The 22,574-nt window shown below is 36.5% G+C and overlaps 1 pseudogene; it reads left to right on the plus strand.

The window, feature by feature from the left end:
• The first annotated feature begins 4,497 nt into the window (after positions 1–4,497).
• The window catches only part of LOC127160553 (deleted in malignant brain tumors 1 protein-like), a 58,807-nt pseudogene continuing 40,730 nt past the window's right edge, over positions 4,498–22,574 (plus strand).

Below are 22,574 nucleotides of genomic sequence, written 5' to 3' on the forward strand. Positions count from 1 at the left end.
TTAATCTTGACTACATCCCTACACCTAAACCTAACCTTACCCATGAGTAATCCCTAAAATCAGAGGAAATTATATTAATGACACTGATGTACAAGCACCAAACACTGACTGTAAGCCTAAAATTCACAAAAACTAAAAACTGTTTTTTTTTTTTTCAAATCTGATTGGTTAATCACAATGTTATTCCAGGGTCAACAAAGATGTTGATCCGGGAACATGTCGTACTTCGTATAATCCATATATATCTATGGGTATAATCAGGTTCTGCCATCAGGGCACACCATCTCAGTCCATTACTGCCACCCAAAGGAATAGATCGGTATTGCAGTATTAAACACGTACAAGTGCAGCTGCAAACTTGGTCTAGTATTCCTTTATGATGAACTGTGTATTTTTCTATAGTTAATGTTTCCTGTCTCTGAAATCAGTTTCCTGTATGTATTAACATTTTGGTAAGTTTACCTCATAAACACAGTTTTAAAAGTTAAAAAGTCCTAAATGACAGTGAAAAGTTGTGAGAAAATCATATGTGTGCCAGATTTTAAAGAGACAGCGCTGCTTTTAAAGTGAAATCTGCTGCAGTGTCACTGATGACAGATCATTGATACTAGCAGGTATGTTTATAGATTTGTAGTGCTTATAAACGTGAATGTATTCCGATTGTAGCATATAACTACTGTACTACACTGCTACCAGAAAAATCATTTATATAAGCATGGCAAACATTGCTTTTTTTCCCAAGTAACTTTAAGACTGCATCTAGTCTCAGGTAGACTGAACTTTGACTACACATGAAAAAAGGTCACATTGTAAAATACACATTGTACACTACATGTAGATGAGAGGAGACAGTGTAAACCAACCACAATTTTTTGTTTATGTAAGGTTTAATGGAGGGTTTATTTGAAATTTTATTTAGGCAATGTTATATTCCTACTTCTCATTCATCTTTATTTAATGCGTGAGATATCACTGATACTATCAAAACCAGACTTTTTCTTAAGCTAACATATACAGAGATTAAAATATTACTTTGTTCAAATGTACAATTTTAGTCTGTTGCTACACTATTCTGGAAGTATGAATGTACAATTCAAGGTGGTTTAGTAGAAATGTACAGCAGCACACTGACTCTCTCTGCTGGTCACAAGGTGAACAACATGTTCATCACTGAACGAAAATTGTGGTTTTTATGTTTTCATTTTACAGTTTTGCTGTTGAGTTTATGATGGCATGCTGCCATATGTATACACTAATACACAGTGTTTTGGACATTCACAGTTAGTTATCTGTGCTTTTATCTCGTCTCTGCAGGTGTTGGCCTTTTGATGCTGTAAATAAACTGGAGAGTTCCTGTCTCCGGTAAGTCTAATATGTGTGTGTGTGTGTGTGTGTGTGTGTGTGTGTGTGTCCTCAGTGAGGCGTCTTGACGTGTGGGGAGGAGGAGTTTATAAGTACTGACAGTTTTGATATATATGGAGAAAATCAGAAAAGCGTCCTCTGATTTGTCAGTGAAGTTGTTTGATGATTTCCTCTGTTGTGTCTAATAAGGTAATAGCGAGTGTGATTGGAGGGTGTTGGGCCTCCTTCTCTCTCATTAAGAGGATGCCTGTACTTCTGTATCATCAGTGCGAAGAAACTTGTACTGGGTGTTGAGTTAATTATGCTGAGGATGATGGGAAGATGCCTGACACTCATTTTACTGTCTTCAGTTGCAATACTCTTTACAGCTGGTAAGTATATTTGAAATAAAGATATTTTTAGAAGGGGTCAGGATTGTGTTCTTTAGTCAAGTAAAATTGTTGTTGTACTATAATGTGTTGTTTTAGATGACAGGGTAATTGCAATATGTTGAAGTTGACACAATTTGACACTTTCTTTTTTTCTCTCTATCTCTCATGGAGTCTCATCCAATTTAAAAACAACTAGAATTAAGTTTCACATGATGTCTTCTTTTTATTCATTATAATATTGTTATCAAAATAATGTTAATATCTGTTATTTACAGAAATCTTAATAAAGAGTTATAATAAAGCAGATGTATTGGTCCCTTGAACTGGGTGGCAGTGAAATTGATGGCACATTTAAAGTCACTAGATTATCTATGATAATAAAGTTCTGATTTAATAAGTATTAATTAATATGACAATTGTTACCAAAGAAAAATGAATCGTCCATGAAATATGAATCATTCATGATACAGCAGTGAAAATGTAATATTATGTTATGTCAAGATCACAAGAAAATGAAGTTGCAATCACGGCAAGACAAAACAAAACCAACAACAAAACAAAAAAGGCTTTTGGACTTATATATATATAAAAACAGGAACAAGTTGAAATTATATATATACAGGGGTTGGACAATGAAACTGAAACACTGGCCAATATAGTGTTGGAGGTTTCATGGCTATATTTATGCAGCCTGGTGGCCAGTCTTTACTGATCGCACATTCCACCAATAAGAGCAGAGTGTGAAGGTTGACTATGTGCACCCAATAGCTCAAACATTGTACCCTGAAGGTGGTGCCGTGTATTAGGATGATAATGCACCAATACACACAGCAAGACTGGTGACAAGAGTGATTTGACGAACATGAAAGTAAAGTTAAACATCTCCCATGGCCTGCACAGTCACCAGATCTGAATATTATTGAGCCACTTTGGGGTGTTTTGGAGGAGCGAGTCAGGAAATGTTTTCATACACCAACATCACATAGTGACCTGGCCACTGTTCTGCGAAAGGAATGGCTCAAAATCCTTCTGGCTACTGTGCAGGACTTGTATTTGTCATTCCCAAGATGAAATAATGCTGTATTGGCTGCAAAAGGAGGCCAAACACCATACTAATTGTGGTCTAAACCCAGGTGTTTCAGTTTCATTGTCCAACCCCTGTGTATATATATATATATATATATATATATATATATATATATATATAATTTCAACGTGTTCCTGTTTTTTTTGTTTTTTGTTTTTTTCTTAATACAAAAATCTGGCTTAAATATTCAGACATACAATGCTGCTTGAAAGAATTTTCTAGATTTCTGCATTAATATAACCGAAAACATCATTGGATTTTCACACAAGTCCTGAAAGCAGACAAAGAGGACTTAATCAAACAAAGGTGACAAAAATATATACTTTGTCATTTATTAATTCAGAAAAATGATCCAGTGTTGCATATCTGTGAGTGGCAGTTATTTTCAGTAACTGGTGTAACCCCTGTTTGGAGCAATAACTGCAGGTAACGTTACTTATAACCACTGATCAGTCTTGCACATTTACTTTTTTACTTTTACTTTTTATTAATTTTAGCCCATTCCTCAGTACAGAACTGTTTCAAGTCTGTGATGTTGGTGGGTTTCCTCCTCTGAACTGCTTGCTTCAGGTCCTTCCACAACATTTCAATTGGCTTAAGTCCGGACTTTGACTTCGTTATTCAAAAACATTAACTTTGTCCTTCTTTAACTATTCTTTGGTAAAAACGACTTGTGTGTTTGGGGTCGTTGGGGTCTTAATGTGTGACCTACTTTCTCTTGAGATTCAGTTCTTGGACAGATGTCCTAAAAATTTCCTTTAGAATTTGCTAATTCAGAATTTGTGGGATAAGGATCTTATGCTGGAATGCTATGTTTTCCTTTCTCCAAAACATAGCGCTTCTCATTTAAACAAAAAAGTTACATTTTAGTCTCACCTGTCCATTAAACCTTTCTCCAATAGTCCTCTGATTTGTCCACATGAGCTTTAGCAAACTGCAAATGGGCAGCAGTGTTCTTTTTGGAGAGCAGTGGATTTCTCCTCACCATGGTTGTTCAGTGTTCTCCTGATGGTGGACTCATTAAAATTTAACATTAGCCAATGTGAGAAAGGCCTTAAGTTGCTTAGAAGTTACCCAGGGGTCCTTTGAAACCCTGCAGACTGTTAAACGTCTTACTTTTGGAGTGATCATTGTTGGTCCACCACTCTTGGGGAGGATAACAATGCTCTTGAATTTCCTCCATTCCACTGTCTGTCAAACTGTGGGTCTGTGGAGTCAAAAGTGTTTAGGGATGGTTCTAATGAGCAACAACAACTCTCCTCAGAAAAGAGATCCTCAGAGATATCCTTTGTTCGTGCCATGATACACTTACATAAACATGATCAGACTTTGATAGATCCATGTTCTTGAAATAAAACAGGGCAAGCAATGACACCTGATAGTCATCCCATTGATTTAAAACTTCTCTAAACAGGTGGACTCACATTTCAACTGTTTCACAAACTTTTGCTACTCACAGATATGTAATATTGGATAATTTTCCAGAAAAAAATATAAATGACAATATATATAATTTTAGCTCATTTGTTTGATTAGGTTCTCTTTGTCAACTTTCGCGATTTTCTAAGCAGCACTGTATGTGCCCCACATTACCAGTAGTCCCACTTTTGTGACTCTATGAATTAAGCTCTCATCTCTTCATCTCTCTCTCTCTCATTGTCTCTGTTCAATTTTCAGACAGCATAAATGTGAGGTTGGTTGGTGGTCACAGTCGCTGTGCTGGTAGAGTGGAGGTTCATCATAGAGGTCAGTGGGGAACAGTGTGTGATGTTGGTTGGGATTTGGCTGATGCTGCAGTGGTGTGTAGAGAACTGGACTGTGGAGAACCTGTAGATGCTCTGACTGATGCTCATTTTGGAAAAGGATCAGGACCAGTCTGGATAAGTTTTGTTATGTGTACTGGATCAGAATCTACACTGAAGAACTGTGGGTCATCTGGATGGGGTAATCATAACTGTGATCATAATGGTGATGCTGGAATCATCTGCTCAGGTAAAGTATTTTACATAATCTAATTCATATCTATATAATTTTTCTGCTTCCATATTGGCTTCTAATTTAGATTTTTAAATGTTGACAGTAATAAATATATTTCTAATTTGTGCGTTTTTCTTTTGTGTTTTTACATTTATTTAGTTAATAAAAGACTAAAAATTAGGGTTGTCATTGTCATTTAAAGACATTTTGTTAAATGAAGAAAAGCATGAAAGCGATATCACAAAAAGTAGCTTTAGAAAGAATTTTTTCTTTTTTCCATTTTTGGGTGAACTATCCATTTAATTAGATTTTTATTAATATGGATTGTTTTTTATTGTTGTTTTCAGATTTTTTTTATTCATATGTAAATATGTCTGTATACCCAGTAAGATCTTGATTGGCTGGTTCAGGTGTGTTTATTTGTGATTGGAGGTAAACTCTGCAGGACAGTGGCCCTCCAAGACCGAGTTTGGAGACCCTGTCTTAATGAATAAGTCACTGAGTCATTCATTCATTATGTTACGTTCCCCTCCTGTCTAGGGGTTTAGGAGGGGAAGTAGCAAACGAAAAAAAAAACATAAATAATAATAATAATAATAATAATAATAATAATAATAAAAAAAAAACGGCAAGAACACACTTCAGTCCTCTGTCCCAGAGTGAAGATGACACCAACTTAGATATTTACAAGAGCAGAGGTTTATTTGCAAAAAAAGGAACAATAAATTTAACATAAAAGAGATAGGGAGCAATGAAACAGGAGAGAGCAAGGCCTAAAATAACAAACAAAATGTTCAACTAACTAATTTTAGGAAGCAACGAACTTACCTCAAATGTCCAAAAAAAAAATAAAAAATAAGAGAAAAAAAGAGAAATAAACAACATAAAACTTCCCTCTACTTCCTAACTGAACCAAAAACAGGGATAAAGGAGAAGTCCAAAGAAAAAGGCACTCTCTCCCTACGCTTCCCACAACAATATACAAATAACAAAATTCAAGAGTAGAAGCTCTTGCACTTGTTTTTAGCTCAAATAAATGGAACAAAAAACAGTTCACAACTGAAGGATTATTAGCCACTGCTAATACACAACTTCCAATCTGGAACAGGGGAGAAGTGTGTCTCTCTCTGGTGCAAACACTGGACTGCCACCATATACTCCAGTCTCAGTCACGTTCTCATAACGAGCCACAGGTGATGGTGATTCTGCCTGAGAGGGAGCAGAGAGGAGAGAGACAGAGGGAGAGGGAGAGAAACCAAACATAACACAGGCACAGGGCTTTGACTACGCCCCCACACTGGTAAACCATAAAAAAAGAAGAAATAACAATAAAAATATGTCCTGGGACGTAACAATTAATTTTATTAGATTTTATTTGTTTCATTCAAATGGCTAATTAATTCAGGAATTAAGTAAATGGGCTCATTTGGGATTAGCAAAATATGCACAGAAGCAATCACTGGTGATCACCGCAAGATGCATGCCAGTTACTGTTATGTCATGCTGATGTGTGCCAAAAATCTTTCGCGACAGCCTATAGTCTTATTATTGGGAGATATGAGGGGTCTGTAGTACTTACCATTGGACTACAGACCCTGCAGAAAACATAACGTTCATCAGGACCAACCTTGACGTAACTGAATTTCTGAATGACCAGTGATGGCGTTATAAATATAAAATATAAATATAACAATAACAGCGTTATAAATAAACAGCATTACTAACAGTGTTATTTTTCTCAGTAATGAGTAATCAAACAAACTACTGTTTCCCCGTTACAACACAGTTACCGTTACTGACAATAAAATGCGGCGTTAAACATGACAATCAACATGACAAATATGCATTCATACATGGTTATTCTAATTAATAAAGTATAATGCTAAATTATCATAATGTCATATTATAATGCTTGACTGACTGATGCAAAGTGTCAGATATTTAAAAAAACTATATATATATATACAGGGGTTGGACAGTGAAACTGAAACACCTGGGTTTAGACCACAATTAGTATGCCGTTTGGCCTCCTTTTGCAGCCAATACAGCATTATTTCATCTTGGGAATGACAAATACAAGTCCCGCACAGTAGCCAGAAGGATTTTGAGCCATTCCTTTCGCAGAACAGTGGCCAGGTCACTATGTGATGTTGGTGTATGAAAACATTTCCTGACTCGCTCCTCCAAAACACCCCAAAGTGGCTCAATAATATTCAGATCTGGTGACTGTGCAGGCCATGGGAGATGTTTAACTTTACTTTCATGTTCATCAAATCACTCTTGTCACCAGTCTTGCTGTGTGTATTGGTGCATTATCATCCTAATACACGGCACCACCTTCAGGGTACAATGTTTGAGCTATTGGGTGCACAAAGTCAACCTTCACACTCTGCTCTTATTGGTGGAATGTGCGATCAGTAAAGACTGGCCACCAGGCTGCATAAATATAGCCATGAAACCTCCAACACTATATTGGCCAGTGTTTCAGTTTCATTGTCCAACCCCTGTGTGTGTATATATATATATATATATATATATATATATATATATATATATATATCTATCAGAATATATCAAATATTTAATATTAGCCTGGTGTGTGAACTAAAAAATCTGCTTCATTTAAATTGCATTCATTTAACTTATTTAATATTGGGGGCATCCAAGTTATTTGACATATTTGAACATTTTGAAAAAAAAAATTAACACAATAGTTACTTTTCCTGGTAATTAGTTACTTTTATAATGATGTAACTGTTACTAACTATTTTAACTCTCTGTGAGAAGTAACTAGTAACTATGACTAATTACTTTTTAAAAGTACCATGCCCAACACTGGGGGTGACAAAACAGCACTCTGTGATACTGCAGTCGTCGCTTGTGTGATATATTATAACTTAACACCCCCTTTACATCAAAATAACTTTACTTTATGTGTTACTTTTGCAGGGCATCTTCCTATATTAATGTTTCTTATGAATGTCTTAACCAAACTTTAACAACATAAGGATGCACAAATAAGAAATGAGAAGCACCCCTTATGAAATGTAAGATGACATGCATAGGTCTTGGGGTGGGGCAGCTGCGTTAATTGCATTTTTTGAAAAAATGTGAGTTATTTCTTTCCCCATAACTTATTAATTAGATTACCACATTTAATCAACATTATTGTGACATAATTGTGAATTCACAGTTTGAAAAAAATAACTGACTTTATATTGTGCATATATTTAGGACTAAAATAATTTTCCAAAATTTGTTGTCTACACCTGACCTTTGAACTTTTTTGAGTTCTGTCATTTATGACTTTGTCCCATTAGGGTACATTATTTTTGGCAAATTGTCCAAAACCTCACACATGCATTTTCACTATCTGAAAAAAAGAGACAAGGTCTTACTTTTTCAGAAAGAAGTGATAAGTTATTGTTTCCAAAAAAAAAAAAAAAAAAAAAAAACAAAAAAAACATTAAAAATCATTATCAACATTCAGTTTTTTCTTGTTCTGCTATATTTGATTTGGAAAATTTGAAAATATCTAAAACTTGACACAAATTCAGAGGCAATTTAATTGCCTGGGAACCATGTCTTAGTGTTTCAAAAGCATTAAAACAACTTTAACATCGTATTTCATGTTGAAATTTCAAATCAATTATCGCAGCACAAGTGAAAGTCAACAATCAGAATCAGAACAGCTTTATTGCCAAGTATGCTTATGCATACAAGGAATTTGTTTTGGTGTCACAGGCTTCCAGTGCACAGAGACGACAACAACAGTAGGTGGTAACAAATAAAGGTTATTGCACAAGACTCTTCGTTTTCAGTGCAGTCATAATTTTTTGAGCATACCTGCCTGTCAGTATAGTAATGCCAATACACATTAGCATTAGGGGTGTGCAAAGCAGCCGGTATTTGTATCTGTATTTGTATTTGTTGAGGGGGGAAAAGTATTTATATTTGTATTTGTATTCGAGTAAAATTCAAAATAGGCGTAAAAATCCAGTTTTTTTGCGTTACACTTCTACACACTTTTTTTGGCTGGTGGAGGACCAAGAGATCTCAGCAGCAGCCACACTCTTTTCTATTTGGTCGCCCAAATCTATGTGAGGAGTTTTAACTAAGTTAATGAGTGACGGGAAGCTATGCTAAGGTTAACTGGGGAGTCGCTCTCTAAACGTGGAGTATTAAAATTGCTTTTTAATGCGCGCGCGCGTTTTACTTTCGGTTTCGTTTTAACGATGGCGCTAAACTCTCTGCGGTGCTGAGCGTGCATTCTACAATACAAGACATTAATTTAACAAAACTATTAAAAGTGGTGGGACACAAACGGGATTTTGAAAAGTGTGCCCCCAGTGGAAATTACGCCCCTGCGTGAGTGGAGTTATCATTTGATGTGAATGTATGCCAGAATGTGCGCTGTAGCACAAAATATAGTATATTTCTTCAAAAGCAAATTGTGGAGACATTTTAATTGTCCACAATCAAAAATCGTCATATCACACACCCCTAATTGCAATGTAGTTTGTGCAAATCTGGATCAGAGGTTGGTTGAGAGAGAGAGAGAAAAAAACGGCCGGTTCCGAGTTTCAGCGGAGCGCAGTGTCAGTGACAGGGAGTGATTGACGGCTAATATCTAAAATCTGCATTAAAGTTAAGAATGTACAGATCGAGTTTAATTAGTTATGTAATGTTGGAGAGAACGGCGAAACTGTCACTGTATCAGCTCACAGCAGTCTGAGCAGTAGTTAGGCTAGCGAAAGTTTTGTAAAGAAATAAAAACAAGTCGCACCACAACGATTTCTCGCACTCGCACAAATGCTTCCAAATATATTTTGAGGTCGCGCAGATTAAATTTTGGGAGCATATGCGACCAAAACGGTCGCAATTTCGAGCCCTGCCCCCAACCCCAGACTCCTGAATGTCACTCACTCACTCATGCGGGCATGCACTGCGGTCTCATGAGGAAACGCAGCTTTTTGATATAAAGTTTTTCTTGTTCCCGAATACAAATATTTTTTTAAGTATTTGTTCGAAATAAGTATTTGTAAAAAACACGCTATTTGTGCCTTTCCGAATACCGTATTCGGGTTCGGCTCCACCCCTAATTGGCATCTTTCCTGCTCTCTGGTTGTTGCATGGATCACATCTTTCAAACTTGCATACTATAATGTACCCAAATGCCTGACTTCCACAACAACCTATTCTTCATCAGATCCTCAACAACTACTATTATTACTACAACCTCATTTTCTGATGCATTCCAATCACTATTATCAATAACTTCTGAAATAAGTACACATTTCCAATTAAATGTTTATCAGTCAGGACCAATAAATTAAATAATCCATTGTTTTGTTGATCTGTGTTATCTTAGAAGTCCGACTGGTTGGAGGTTCTCACTGCTCTGGGAGGTTAGAGATACTTCATAATCAGACGTGGATGTCAGTGTGCGACGCTGCCTTTGACCAGCAGGATGCAGAGGTTGTGTGTAGAGAGCTGGACTGTGGGGCTCCTGTACAGGTGCTGGGAGCAGCTGCTTTTGGCAAAGGAGACACTCAGATGTGGACACAAGAGATTCAGTGTAGAGGAAATGAATCTCAGATTCACCTCTGTCCAGCATCACTGTCAATCAAAAACAACTGTTCTCAGGAGCACAACATTGGTTTGCTATGTGCTGGTAAGAGTTCACAATACAACAGACTTTAGTCTGGGAAGCACCATGTAGTGCAGACCAGAAGACAGTATCTTCAGCAGGGTTCTTTATGGAGAATGTGCTGTGTGACACTGCAGTCATCAAAAGTTTAACTAAGCCAGTGATACATTGTAGGTTATAAAAGAAATGGAGACAAATCACCTAGGAGACGACCTTAAACAAAGTATGCAAATTAAGTATTACGTATTAAGTTAAGCAGGTATAGCAACCTGCCCCATTTCACCAGTTCTAATCCAATCACCATAACTATTCAAAGACTGGGGCAGGTAAGAGGTAAGAGTCTTCTGGCTCACTTGACTTACAATAAAGAGAACAGGAACTAGCAAGAACCTCTTGCTACAAATTTTGTTCAACAGAATCATTCATCTGATGTCATCATATTTACCATTAATACTAAATGAACCTTAGTTTTTCATGTAATGATATGTCAGGATGTATGATTAGCAGATCTAAAACAGATTCTTAAATTTGTAATCCCAGTGTCAAACCCGATAAGTGTAGAGCATGTTTTAATTTTATTGTAACATTTCAAATTGACACTTCCTTTTTTTCTGCTCTCTCTTACATTCAAGACAAAATAAATGTGAGGCTGATTGGTGGTCACAGTCGCTGTGCTGGTAGAGTGGAGGTTCTTTATAGAGGTCAGTGGGGAACAGTGTGTGATGCTGGTTGGGATATGGCTGATGCTGCAGTGGTGTGTAGAGAACTGGACTGTGGAGAACCTGTAGATGCCCTGAATGATGCTCATTTTGGACCAGGATCAGGACCAGTCTGGATAAAAAATGCATTGTGCACTGGATCTGAGTCCTCACTTAAGAAATGTGGATTTTTATCATCGATTTATCATGACAACTGCCTTGATAGGAATGCTAAAGTCATTTGTTCAGGTAAGCTAAAAATCTTGATTTACAATGCAAAACAATAATGCCAAAAGCACTTGTAACTTTTCACCTTCTTTTTAAACCATACATACTGTTGGAGTCAGATTTTAGTATGGTTGCCAAATTTCCCGTATTAGCCGGGACATCCCGTATATTGGGCATAACTGATTAGTCCCGTACATGACCTCCCTTGTCCCATTTATTGACTGGTATGCTGATCTAACCACTGACTGATACAACAGCAACAGTAGCAGTGCTGATCACAACGCTTGAGAATGATCACATCACCTGTCATCATCCAATCACAGCCTCCAATCCCCCCGGGTAACGCAAATGATCTGTATACAGTAAGTAAATAACAAATTGTGAACATAACATGGGTGTGCAAGGCTGTGGAATCCTCTGCCAGCTGGTCACTCCCACTTCAGAGCATGCAGCAGTCTTGCTAACACCAAATCCAGGGGCGCGGGAAGATGCTTTAGGTTGGGGTGATGATAATTTGGTGGATATTTACAAATTCATTCTGATGTAAAATGAACGGTCACCTGAGTGCGCTCTACGACCATTGTAATCTTATCTGAGCTCAAAACGCTGCTCGGGAGAGTTTCAACATACTACAAACAGTAAATACATACAACTAGATGAGTAAAGTTTGAGAACAAACTTTAAGTTGGCTTGAAAAAGTTTTAAATGTTTGATGGTTTCAGTTTGAAATTGTTTTCAGTTTAAAATTAATCAAAAGTTTGAAAGATTAAAGTCTGAATGTTTTAAAGGCAATACAGTATATTAGAAAAACAGATAGATAGGGTGTTGCTATGTGGTTGCTAAGGTACTCTGGTTGGTTGCTAGAGTGTTGCTATGTGGTTGCTAGGAGATCCAGGGTGGTTGCTAGGTCAGTTGCTGGGGTACCTGGGTTGGTTGCTATGGTGTTGCTATGCTGTTGCTATGGTACGTGGGGTTGTTGCTAGGGGGTTGCTATGTGGTTCCTAAGGTACTCTGGGTCATTGCTAGGGTGTTGCTATGTGGTTACTAGGTACTCAGGGTGGTTGCTACGGTGTTACTAGCATGTTGTTACGATGATTAGCAAGTTACTAGCATGTTACTAGCATGTTTAAGCATGATTGGCATGTTACTAGCATAATTTTAGCATGATTAGCAAGTTACTAGCATGTTTCTAGCATGTTCATCATGTTACTAGCATGATTTTACCATGATTAGCAAGTTACTAGCATTGTTCTAGCTTGATTAACATGTTACTAACATGTTTCTAGCATGATTAGCAAGTTACTAGGATGATTCTAGCAGGATTATCATGTTACTAGCATGTTTCTAGCACAATTAGCATGTTACTAGCATGTTTCAAGTGTGATTAGCATGATTAGCAAAGTTACTAGCATGATTCTAGCATGATTAGCAAGTTACTAGCATGATTATCATGTTACTAGCATGATTTTAGCATGATTAGCAAGTTACTAGCATGTTTCAAGCATGATTAGTATGTTATTAGCATGTTACTAGCATGATTAGCAAATTACTAGCATCATTCTAGCATGATTAGCATGTTATTAGCATGATTACCATGTTACTAGCATGGTTTTAGCATGATTAGCAAACTACTAGCATGATTCTAGCATTATTAGCAAGTTACTACCATGCTTCTAGCATGATTAGCATGTTATTAGCATGATTAGCAAGTTACTAGCATGATTCTAGCATGATTAGCATGTTATTAGCATGATTAGCAAGTTACTAGCATGATTACCATGTTAGTAGCATGGTTTTAGCATGATTAGCAAATTACTACCATGATTCTAACATGATTATCATGTTACTAGCATGATTCTAGCATGATTACCAAGTTACTAGCATGTTTCAAGCATGATTAGTATGTTATTAACATGTTACTAGCATGATTAGCAAGTTAGTACCATGATTAGCAAGTTACTAGCATGATTCTAGCATGATTAGCAAGTTACTACCATGCTTCTAGCATGATTAGCATGTTATTAGCATGATTAGCAAATTACTACCATGATTCTAGCATGATTATCATGTTACTAGCATGATTCTAGCATGATTAGCAAGTTACTAGCATAATTCTAGCATAATTACCAAGTTACTAACATGATTCTAGCATGATTAGCAAGTTACTAGCATGTTTCAAGCATGATTAGTATGTTATTAGCATGTTACTAGCATGATTAGCAGGTTACTACCATGATTCTAGCATGATTCTCATGTTACTACCATGATTCTAGCATGATTAGCATGTTATTAGCATGATTAGCAAGTTACTAGCATGATTAGCAAGTTACTAGCATGATTCTACCATGATTAGCAAGTTACTAGCATGATTATCATGTTACTAGCATGATTCTAGCATAATTAGCATGTCATTAGCATGATTAACAAGTTACTACCATGATTCTAGCATGATTATCATGTTATTAGCATGATTCTAGCATGATTAGCATGTTACCAGCATGTTTCAAGCATGATTAGCATGTTATTAGCATGATTAGCAAATTACTACCATGATTCTAGCATGATTATCATGTTACTAGCATGATTCTAGCATGATTAGCAAGTTACTAGCATAATTCTAGCATAATTACCAAGTTACTAACATGATTCTAGCATGATTAGCAAGTTACTAGCATGTTTCAAGCATGATTAGTATGTTATTAGCATGTTACTAGCATGATTAGCAGGTTACTACCATGATTCTAGCATGATTCTCATGTTACTACCATGATTCTAGCATGATTAGCATGTTATTAGCATGATTAGCAAGTTACTAGCATGATTAGCAAGTTACTAGCATGATTCTACCATGATTAGCAAGTTACTAGCATGATTATCATGTTACTAGCATGATTCTAGCATAATTAGCATGTCATTAGCATGATTAACAAGTTACTACCATGATTCTAGCATGATTATCATGTTATTAGCATGATTCTAGCATGATTAGCATGTTACCAGCATGTTTCAAGCATGATTAGCATGTTATTAGCATGATTAGCAAATTACTACCATGATTCTAGCATGATTATCATGTTACTAGCATGATTCTAGCATGATTAGCAAGTTACTAGCATAATTCTAGCATAATTACCAAGTTACTAACATGATTCTAGCATGATTAGCAAGTTACTAGCATGTTTCAAGCATGATTAGTATGTTATTAGCATGTTACTAGCATGATTAGCAGGTTACTACCATGATTCTAGCATGATTCTCATGTTACTACCATGATTCTAGCATGATTAGCATGTTATTAGCATGATTAGCAAGTTACTAGCATGATTAGCAAGTTACTAGCATGATTCTACCATGATTAGCAAGTTACTAGCATGATTATCATGTTACTAGCATGATTCTAGCATGATTATCATGTTACTAGCATGTTTCAAGCATGATTAGCAAGTTACTACCATGATTCTAGCATGATTAGCAAGTTACTACCATGATTCTAGCATGATTATCATGTTACTAGCATGATTCTAGCATGATTAACAAGTTACTAGCATGTTTCAAGCATGATTAGCATGTTATTAGCATGATTAGCAAGTTACTAGCATGATTATCATGTTACTAGCATGATTCTAGCATAATTAGCATGTCATTAGCATGATTAGCAAGTTACTAGCATGATTAAAAAGTTACTACCATGATTCTAGCATGATTATCATGTTACTAGCATGATTCTAGCATGATTAGCAAGTTACTAGCATGTTTCAAGCATGATTAGCAAGTTACTACCATGATTCTAGCATGATTAGCAAGTTACTACCATGATTCTAGCATGATTATCATGTTACTAGCATGATTCTAGCATGATTAGCAAGTTACTACCATGATTCTAGCATGATTAGCATGTTACCAGCATGTTTCAAGCATGATTAGCAAGTTACTACCATGATTCTAGCATGATTATCATGTTACTAGCATGATTCTAGCATGATTAGCAAGTTACTAGCATGTTTCAAGCATGATTAGCATGTTATTAGCATGATTAGCAAGTTACTAGCATGATTATCATGTTACTAGCATGATTCTAGCATAATTAGCATGTCATTAGCATGATTAGCAAGTTACTAGCATGATTAACAAGTTACTACCATGATTCTAGCATGATTATCATGTTACTAGCATGATTCTAGCATGATTAGCAAGTTACTAGCATGTTTCAAGCATGATTAGCAAGTTACTACCATGATTCTAGCATGATTAGCATGTTACCAGCATGTTTCAAGCATGATTAGCAAGTTACTACCATGATTCTAGCATGATTATCATGTTACTAGCATGATTCTAGCATGATTAGCAAGTTACTAGCATGTTTCAAGCATGATTAGCATGTTATTAGCATGATTAGCAAGTTACTAGCATGATTATCATGTTACTAGCATGATTCTAGCATGATTATCATGTTACTAGCATGATTCTAGCATGATTAGCATGTTACCAGCATGTTTCAAGCATGATTAGCAAGTTACTAGCATGATTCTAGCATGATTATCATGTTACTAGCATGATTCTAGCATGATTAGCAAGTTACTAGCATGTTTCAAGCATGATTAGCATGTTATTAGCATGATTAGCAAGTTACTAGCATGATTATCATGTTACTAGCATGATTCTAGCATAATTAGCATGTCATTAGCATGATTAGCAAGTTACTAGCATGATTATCATGTTACTAGCATGATTCTAGCATAATTAGCATGTCATTAGCATGATTAGCAAGTTACTAGCATGATTAACAAGTTACTACCATGATTCTAGCATGATTATCATGTTACTAGCATGATTCTAGCATGATTAGCAAGTTACTAGCATGTTTCAAGCATGATTAGCAAGTTACTACCATGATTCTAGCATGATTAGCATGTTACCAGCATGTTTCAAGCATGATTAGCAAGTTACTACCATGATTCTAGCATGATTATCATGTTACTAGCATGATTCTAGCATGATTAGCAAGTTACTAGCATGTTTCAAGCATGATTAGCATGTTATTAGCATGATTAGCAAGTTACTAGCATGATTATCATGTTACTAGCATGATTCTAGCATGATTATCATGTTACTAGCATGATTCTAGCATGATTAGCATGTTACCAGCATGTTTCAAGCATGATTAGCAAGTTACTAGCATGATTCTAGCATGATTATCATGTTACTAGCATGATTCTAGCATGATTAGCAAGTTACTAGCATGTTTCAAGCATGATTAGCATGTTATTAGCATGATTAGCAAGTTACTAGCATGATTATCATGTTACTAGCATGATTCTAGCATAATTAGCATGTCATTAGCATGATTAGCAAGTTACTAGCATGATTAACAAGTTACTACCATGATTCTAGCATGATTATCATGTTACTAGCATGATTCTAGCATGATTAGCAAGTTACTAGCATGTTTCAAGCATGATTAGCAAGTTACTACCATGATTCTAGCATGATTAGCATGTTACCAGCATGTTTCAAGCATGATTAGCAAGTTACTACCATGATTCTAGCATGATTATCATGTTACTAGCATGATTCTAGCATGATTAGCAAGTTACTAGCATGTTTCAAGCATGATTAGCATGTTATTAGCATGATTAGCAAGTTACTACCATGATTCTAGCATGATTATCATGTTACTAGCATGATTAGCAAGTTACTAGCATGTTTCAAGCATGATTAGCATGTTATTAGCATGATTAGCAAATTACTACCATGATTCTAGCATGATTATTATGTTACTAGCATGATTCTAGCATTCTATTTATTCCTTATTACCTCACTCTGTCTGTCTTGAAAATGTGGCCAGTCATGTGTTAATGTATTCAGATCACATACATACTAAATATCTTTAATTTCAGAGGATCAAGGACATATGATTTCTGTCTTTTTATCTCATGGCTGGTATATGAGTCAGTATTGATTTCCCTAACTTAAATGTTTTATTTATTTATTTATTTATTTATTTATTTATTTTCAGAAGTCAGGCTGGTTGGAGGTTCTCACTGCTCTGGGAGGTTAGAGATACTTCATGATCAGATGTGGATGTCAGTGTGTGACGCTGCCTTTGACCAGCAGGATGCAGAGGTTGTGTGTAGAGAGCTGGACTGTGGGGCTCCTGTACAGGTGCTGGGAGCAGCTGCTTTTGGCAAAGGAGACACTCAGATGTGGACACAAGAGATTCAGTGCAGAGGAAATGAATCTCAGATTCACTTCTGTCCAACATCACCATCACATGAAAACAATTGTTCTCATGACAATGATGTTGGTTTGGTGTGTGCAGGTTTGAGCCTTTTTTTTTCTTTTTCTTCTTCTTCTTCTTTCTTTTTTTTATAAACTGAAATTAAATTTAATGTTCCCTAAACATCACTAGATATTTTTTTCACCATAGTTTTTTATTATTATTATTTCCTTTTTATTTATTTACCTTTTTTACTTTGTGCATTTTATTTTATTATTAAATTTCCCCTTTTATTTTTTGATACCCTCTCAATTTATTATATAGGCAATATTAGAGTGCGGTTGGTTGGTGGTCACAGTCGCTGTGCTGGTAGAGTGGAGGCTCTTCATAGAGGTCAGTGGGCAACAGTGTGTGATGCTGGTTGGGATATGGCTGATGCTGCAGTGGTGTGTAGAGAACTGGACTGTGGAGAACCTGTAGATGCTCTGACTGGTGCTCATTTTGGACCAGGATCAGGACCAATCTGGACACATCTCAAGCTATGCAATGGAACAGAGTCTACACTGAAGAACTGTGGATCAATAGAATGGGATTTGTATGACTGTGATCATACTAAGGATGCTGGAGTCATATGCTCAGGTAATCTTCTCCAAACCTTTTTTTTTTTTTCTTATTTCAAAGGGTAGTTAACCAAAAATTGAAAATACTTTTATCATTTACTCACTTTCAAGTTTTTCAAACTCTAAACAGCAGGCAAATCCATAAAAAGGGTGAAAAGGGAAAAAACATAAAAGGGAAAAATTACACAATATAACTTCAGTTTGGCCCATTCTTCTGGTAATATAATCACACTCACAATGAAGAAGCTTAACTAGAAATAGACATTAATAACAAACTCAGAAAAACATTACCTCACACTACAATCAACCAGAATGGAGAGAATCAAAGAGAAAACTAAGAGTTTAAGTACACAAAACGAACAAAGCAACTGCTGAGTTAATGAATTGGACAACAGGTGAACAGCATGAACTAATCAGAACACAGGAAAACTATGTCACAGGAAATACACAATGGAAAGAACACATACATGTTACACTTGGAAAACTGAAGCATCTGGTGAAATTCCATGTGTTGGAGTGCTCTCTGATCTCTTGTCAGGTATAGAGTGTTTTCATGTTACATCATCAATCTGAAAGTTGGCCATTGCGGTGGCACTGAATGTAAACAATGGCACTGAACCGAACAAAACTTGTGCATGGGCTTGGCGAAAAAACTAGGGATAAGAAATAGAAGGGTCATCAGTCAGTGACAAAGGAGGCAGATCATACGGATATTCACCACCTATTACAAGACTTAACGATATGGACTGCCCTATGCATTTATGTTCCAGAATGTCATTTGTGTGGAAATAATATGCTTTTCATTATATTTAGGTTGTAAAATGCAGTTAACAGATAATATTTTACTGAAGAATATAAAGAGGAAAAAAATATGTAGCAGGCAGATCAATCACACAATCACACGGTGTACGAAATATTGGAAGAAACACCTAAATAATTAATTAGTGCTAGGAGTTTATATTGATGAATTTCTGAGGTGAACTGTCTGTTTTTAGAAAACTTTACATGGAGTTTTCTATTCAACATGCATAGCATAGTGAGCTACAGGAGTAGAAGAACATACTAATACTTTTACAAACACGTTTTTGAAGGATGCATATTACTGTTTACTTGTCATTATCAACAAAATCCACAAAAAAAAAAAAAAAAAAAAAGGAGGTATTTATACCATTCACCACTGTCTGGTTGACTTATAGACAACATTACTGGGTTACAAAAGTTCAACATTACTTAAACGTTTGAGTTCAAGTTTTCCCTGGTCTGCACACACAAGTGGGCAGGCAATATGCTAATGTTTCAAGTTGACTCCAACTTGAAACAGCCAAAGATTTGTTTTAAACACAACTCGTTTTCTTGACTCAGAATTGACTCTTTCTTTTGAAAGACAGTAACTTTATACACAGACTTTCAGATTTACAACTTTGGAGGATGTTTTCATTCATTTAGAGCTGTTACTGCATCAAAGGTAATTTTCAAAACTCCATAATAGGGGCGCTTTAATCATTTTTTATATGTTAATAGTAATATTATGTTATTACTGCATACTGTTTTATAATGTACTACAATACTGAAATGCAAATGCCTGCGAAGTATAAATAGCCTCTACTATTTACACTTACTACAAAGAAAATCCTGCTATTTTTACATAGTATAAATATAATCCATTTCTGTTTGCACTAGGATCCTAGGATCTATCACTATTTCCATTTAGTGTAAATAGCTTCTGTCACTAAGAAAATATGCAACCTGTAATTGTTTTGTCAATACAGCACAGTCCTGGATTAGACATGACAGTGACTAAATGATGACACTAAATTATGACTAATCCTTTAAATCAGGGGTACCCAAACTTGTTCCTGGAGGGCTGGTGTCCTGCAGAGTTTAGATCCAGCTTGCCTCAACACACCTGTGAGGAAGTTTCTAGTTCCTGGTAAGAGCTTGATTAGTTGGTTCAGGCGTGTCTAATTGGGGTTGGAGCAAAACTCCGGCTGTCCAGGACCGAGTTTGGGCACCCCTGCTTTAAATAAACCCTTTGTAAAAATTCAGATTTTTTTACTTTGTGCCTGTGGTTAACCAATAATGACAAGGATTGCACATTGAGATAAACTGTATACAAGTTTAAAGTGTATTTTTTATATTTCTTGTCTTATATTACTTTAGATGTCAGGCTTATTGGAAACACCAGTTGCTCTGGGAGGTTGGAGATACTTCATGATCAGATGTGGATGTCAGTGTGTGATGCTGCCTTTGACCAGCAGGATGCAGAGGTTGTGTGTAGAGAGCTGGACTGTGGGGCTCCTGTACAGGTGCTGGGAGCAGCTGCTTTTGGCAAAGGAGACGCTCAGATGTGGACACAAGAGATTCAGTGCAGAGGAAATGAATCTCAGATTCACCTCTGTCCAACAACACCATCAAATAAAAACAACTGTTCTCATGATAATTTTAAAGGGGCTGATTGCAGTCTGGTGCCATCTAAATAAAGTAAGACTTTTAATATTATTTAAATATCTTACTTTTACTTGTAGTCTCTCTCTGTATTTATCTGTCACTTAGATAAAAAAAAAAAAAATGAGGTTGGTTGATGGTAACAGTCGCTGTGCTGGTAGAGTGGAGGTTCTTCATCATAGAGGTCAGTGGGGAACAGTGTGTGATGATTTCTGGGATATGGCTGATGCTGCAGTGGTGTGTAGAGAACTGGACTGTGGAGAACCTGTAGATGCTCTGAGTGATGCTCATTTTGGACAAGGAGCAGGACCAATATGGATGAGTATGATATTATGTACAGAAACAGATTCTACACTGAAGAACTGTGGATCAGCAGGGTGGTGCATACATGGCTGTACTCATAATTCCGATGCTGGTGTCATCTGTTCAGGTAAATCAAACATGCCACAAAAAAACACTTTTTGCTGTGCCCATTTTTTTATTATGGATTGATGACTTAATGATTGTGTTTTGTTTGAAAACTTTATTTATTTAATTATTGTAATATATTTAAATATCATTGTTTTTATTTTTAACTATTATTTTTAACTAGCATTTGTTTTTGTGTGCCCTTAATTCGTATTATTTAAACAGGTCATACACCTTCTCGACTTGTTAATGGATCTCACCTGTGCTCTGGGAGATTAGAGATACTTCATAATCAGACGTGGATGTCAGTGTGTGATGCTGCCTTTGACCAGCAGGATGCAGAGGTTGTGTGTAGAGAGCTGGACTGTGGGGCTCCTGTACAGGTGCTGGGAGCAGCTGCTTTTGGCAAAGGAGACACTCAGATGTGGACACAAGAGATTCAGTGTAGAGGAAATGAATCTCAGATTTCATTCTGTTCAATATCATCATCAAACAAACACAACTGCACCACTGACAATATTGTGGGACTGATCTGTTCTGGTTAAGTATCAATATTCAGTGTCTCTTCTTTTGTTGTTTTTTTTTTTTTTTTTGTATTATTTTTTTTGATCTGTGTGAGCTATTACCTTTTAAAAAAAATAAATTTGTTCTTTTAACTGTTTCTGTTCTTTTTTTTTTTCAGGTTACACAGATCTTAAACTGGTAAACAGTTCAGACTCTTGTTCTGGAAGAGTGGAGCTTCAGTTCCTCAGTAAATGGGGCACAGTGTGTGATGCATGCTGGGATATGAGAGCTGCCAGTGTCCTCTGTAGACAGCTGAATTGTGGGATTGCTGTGTCTGTTGTGGGATCAGACTGGTTTGGAGAGGGAAGTGGTGAAATCTGGGCTGATGTGTTTGATTGTGACGGGAATGAAACAAAACTCTCAGAATGTTCCATCTCTTCATGGAGTCGAGCTGAATGTTCTCATAGACGAGATGTTGGAGTCATCTGCTCTAGTAAGTACTTATTACTTGTAGATTCACATATTATTACTGTTATGCAAATGTATAATTGATATTATGCAGTATATTTTCAAACAATATTTTAGTAAAGCATGAGATCTTCTCCTCAGATTCTTCTCTGGCTCTTCATGATGGTCTGGTGCGGTTGTCTGGAGAGAGACAGTGTGAGGGGGAGGTGGAAGTTTTCATCCATCAGGTCTGGAGGAGAGTTCTGCTGGACTCCTGGAGTCTCACTGAATCCTCTGTGGTCTGCAGACAGCTGGGCTGTGGCTCTGTGCTGAACTTCTACGGCTCCTCTTCATCCAGTCCTGAACACAGTCATGAGTGTGTGACGGGCTTCCAGTGCTCTGGGAGTGAAGCTCATCTGGGGAACTGCAGCTCTCCACAAACTCTCAACTGCAGCTCCACACAACAGCTGTCAATCACCTGCCTTGGTGAGAACAACAACATCTGAGCAGATTTTTCGGTTGCTCATGATCAATGATGTGTTTTTCTTTTTCTGAATATC

This window comes from Labeo rohita, unplaced genomic scaffold, assembly GCF_022985175.1.
Source record: "Labeo rohita strain BAU-BD-2019 unplaced genomic scaffold, IGBB_LRoh.1.0 scaffold_384, whole genome shotgun sequence".
NCBI classification, from domain to species: Eukaryota; Metazoa; Chordata; class Actinopteri; order Cypriniformes; family Cyprinidae; genus Labeo; species Labeo rohita.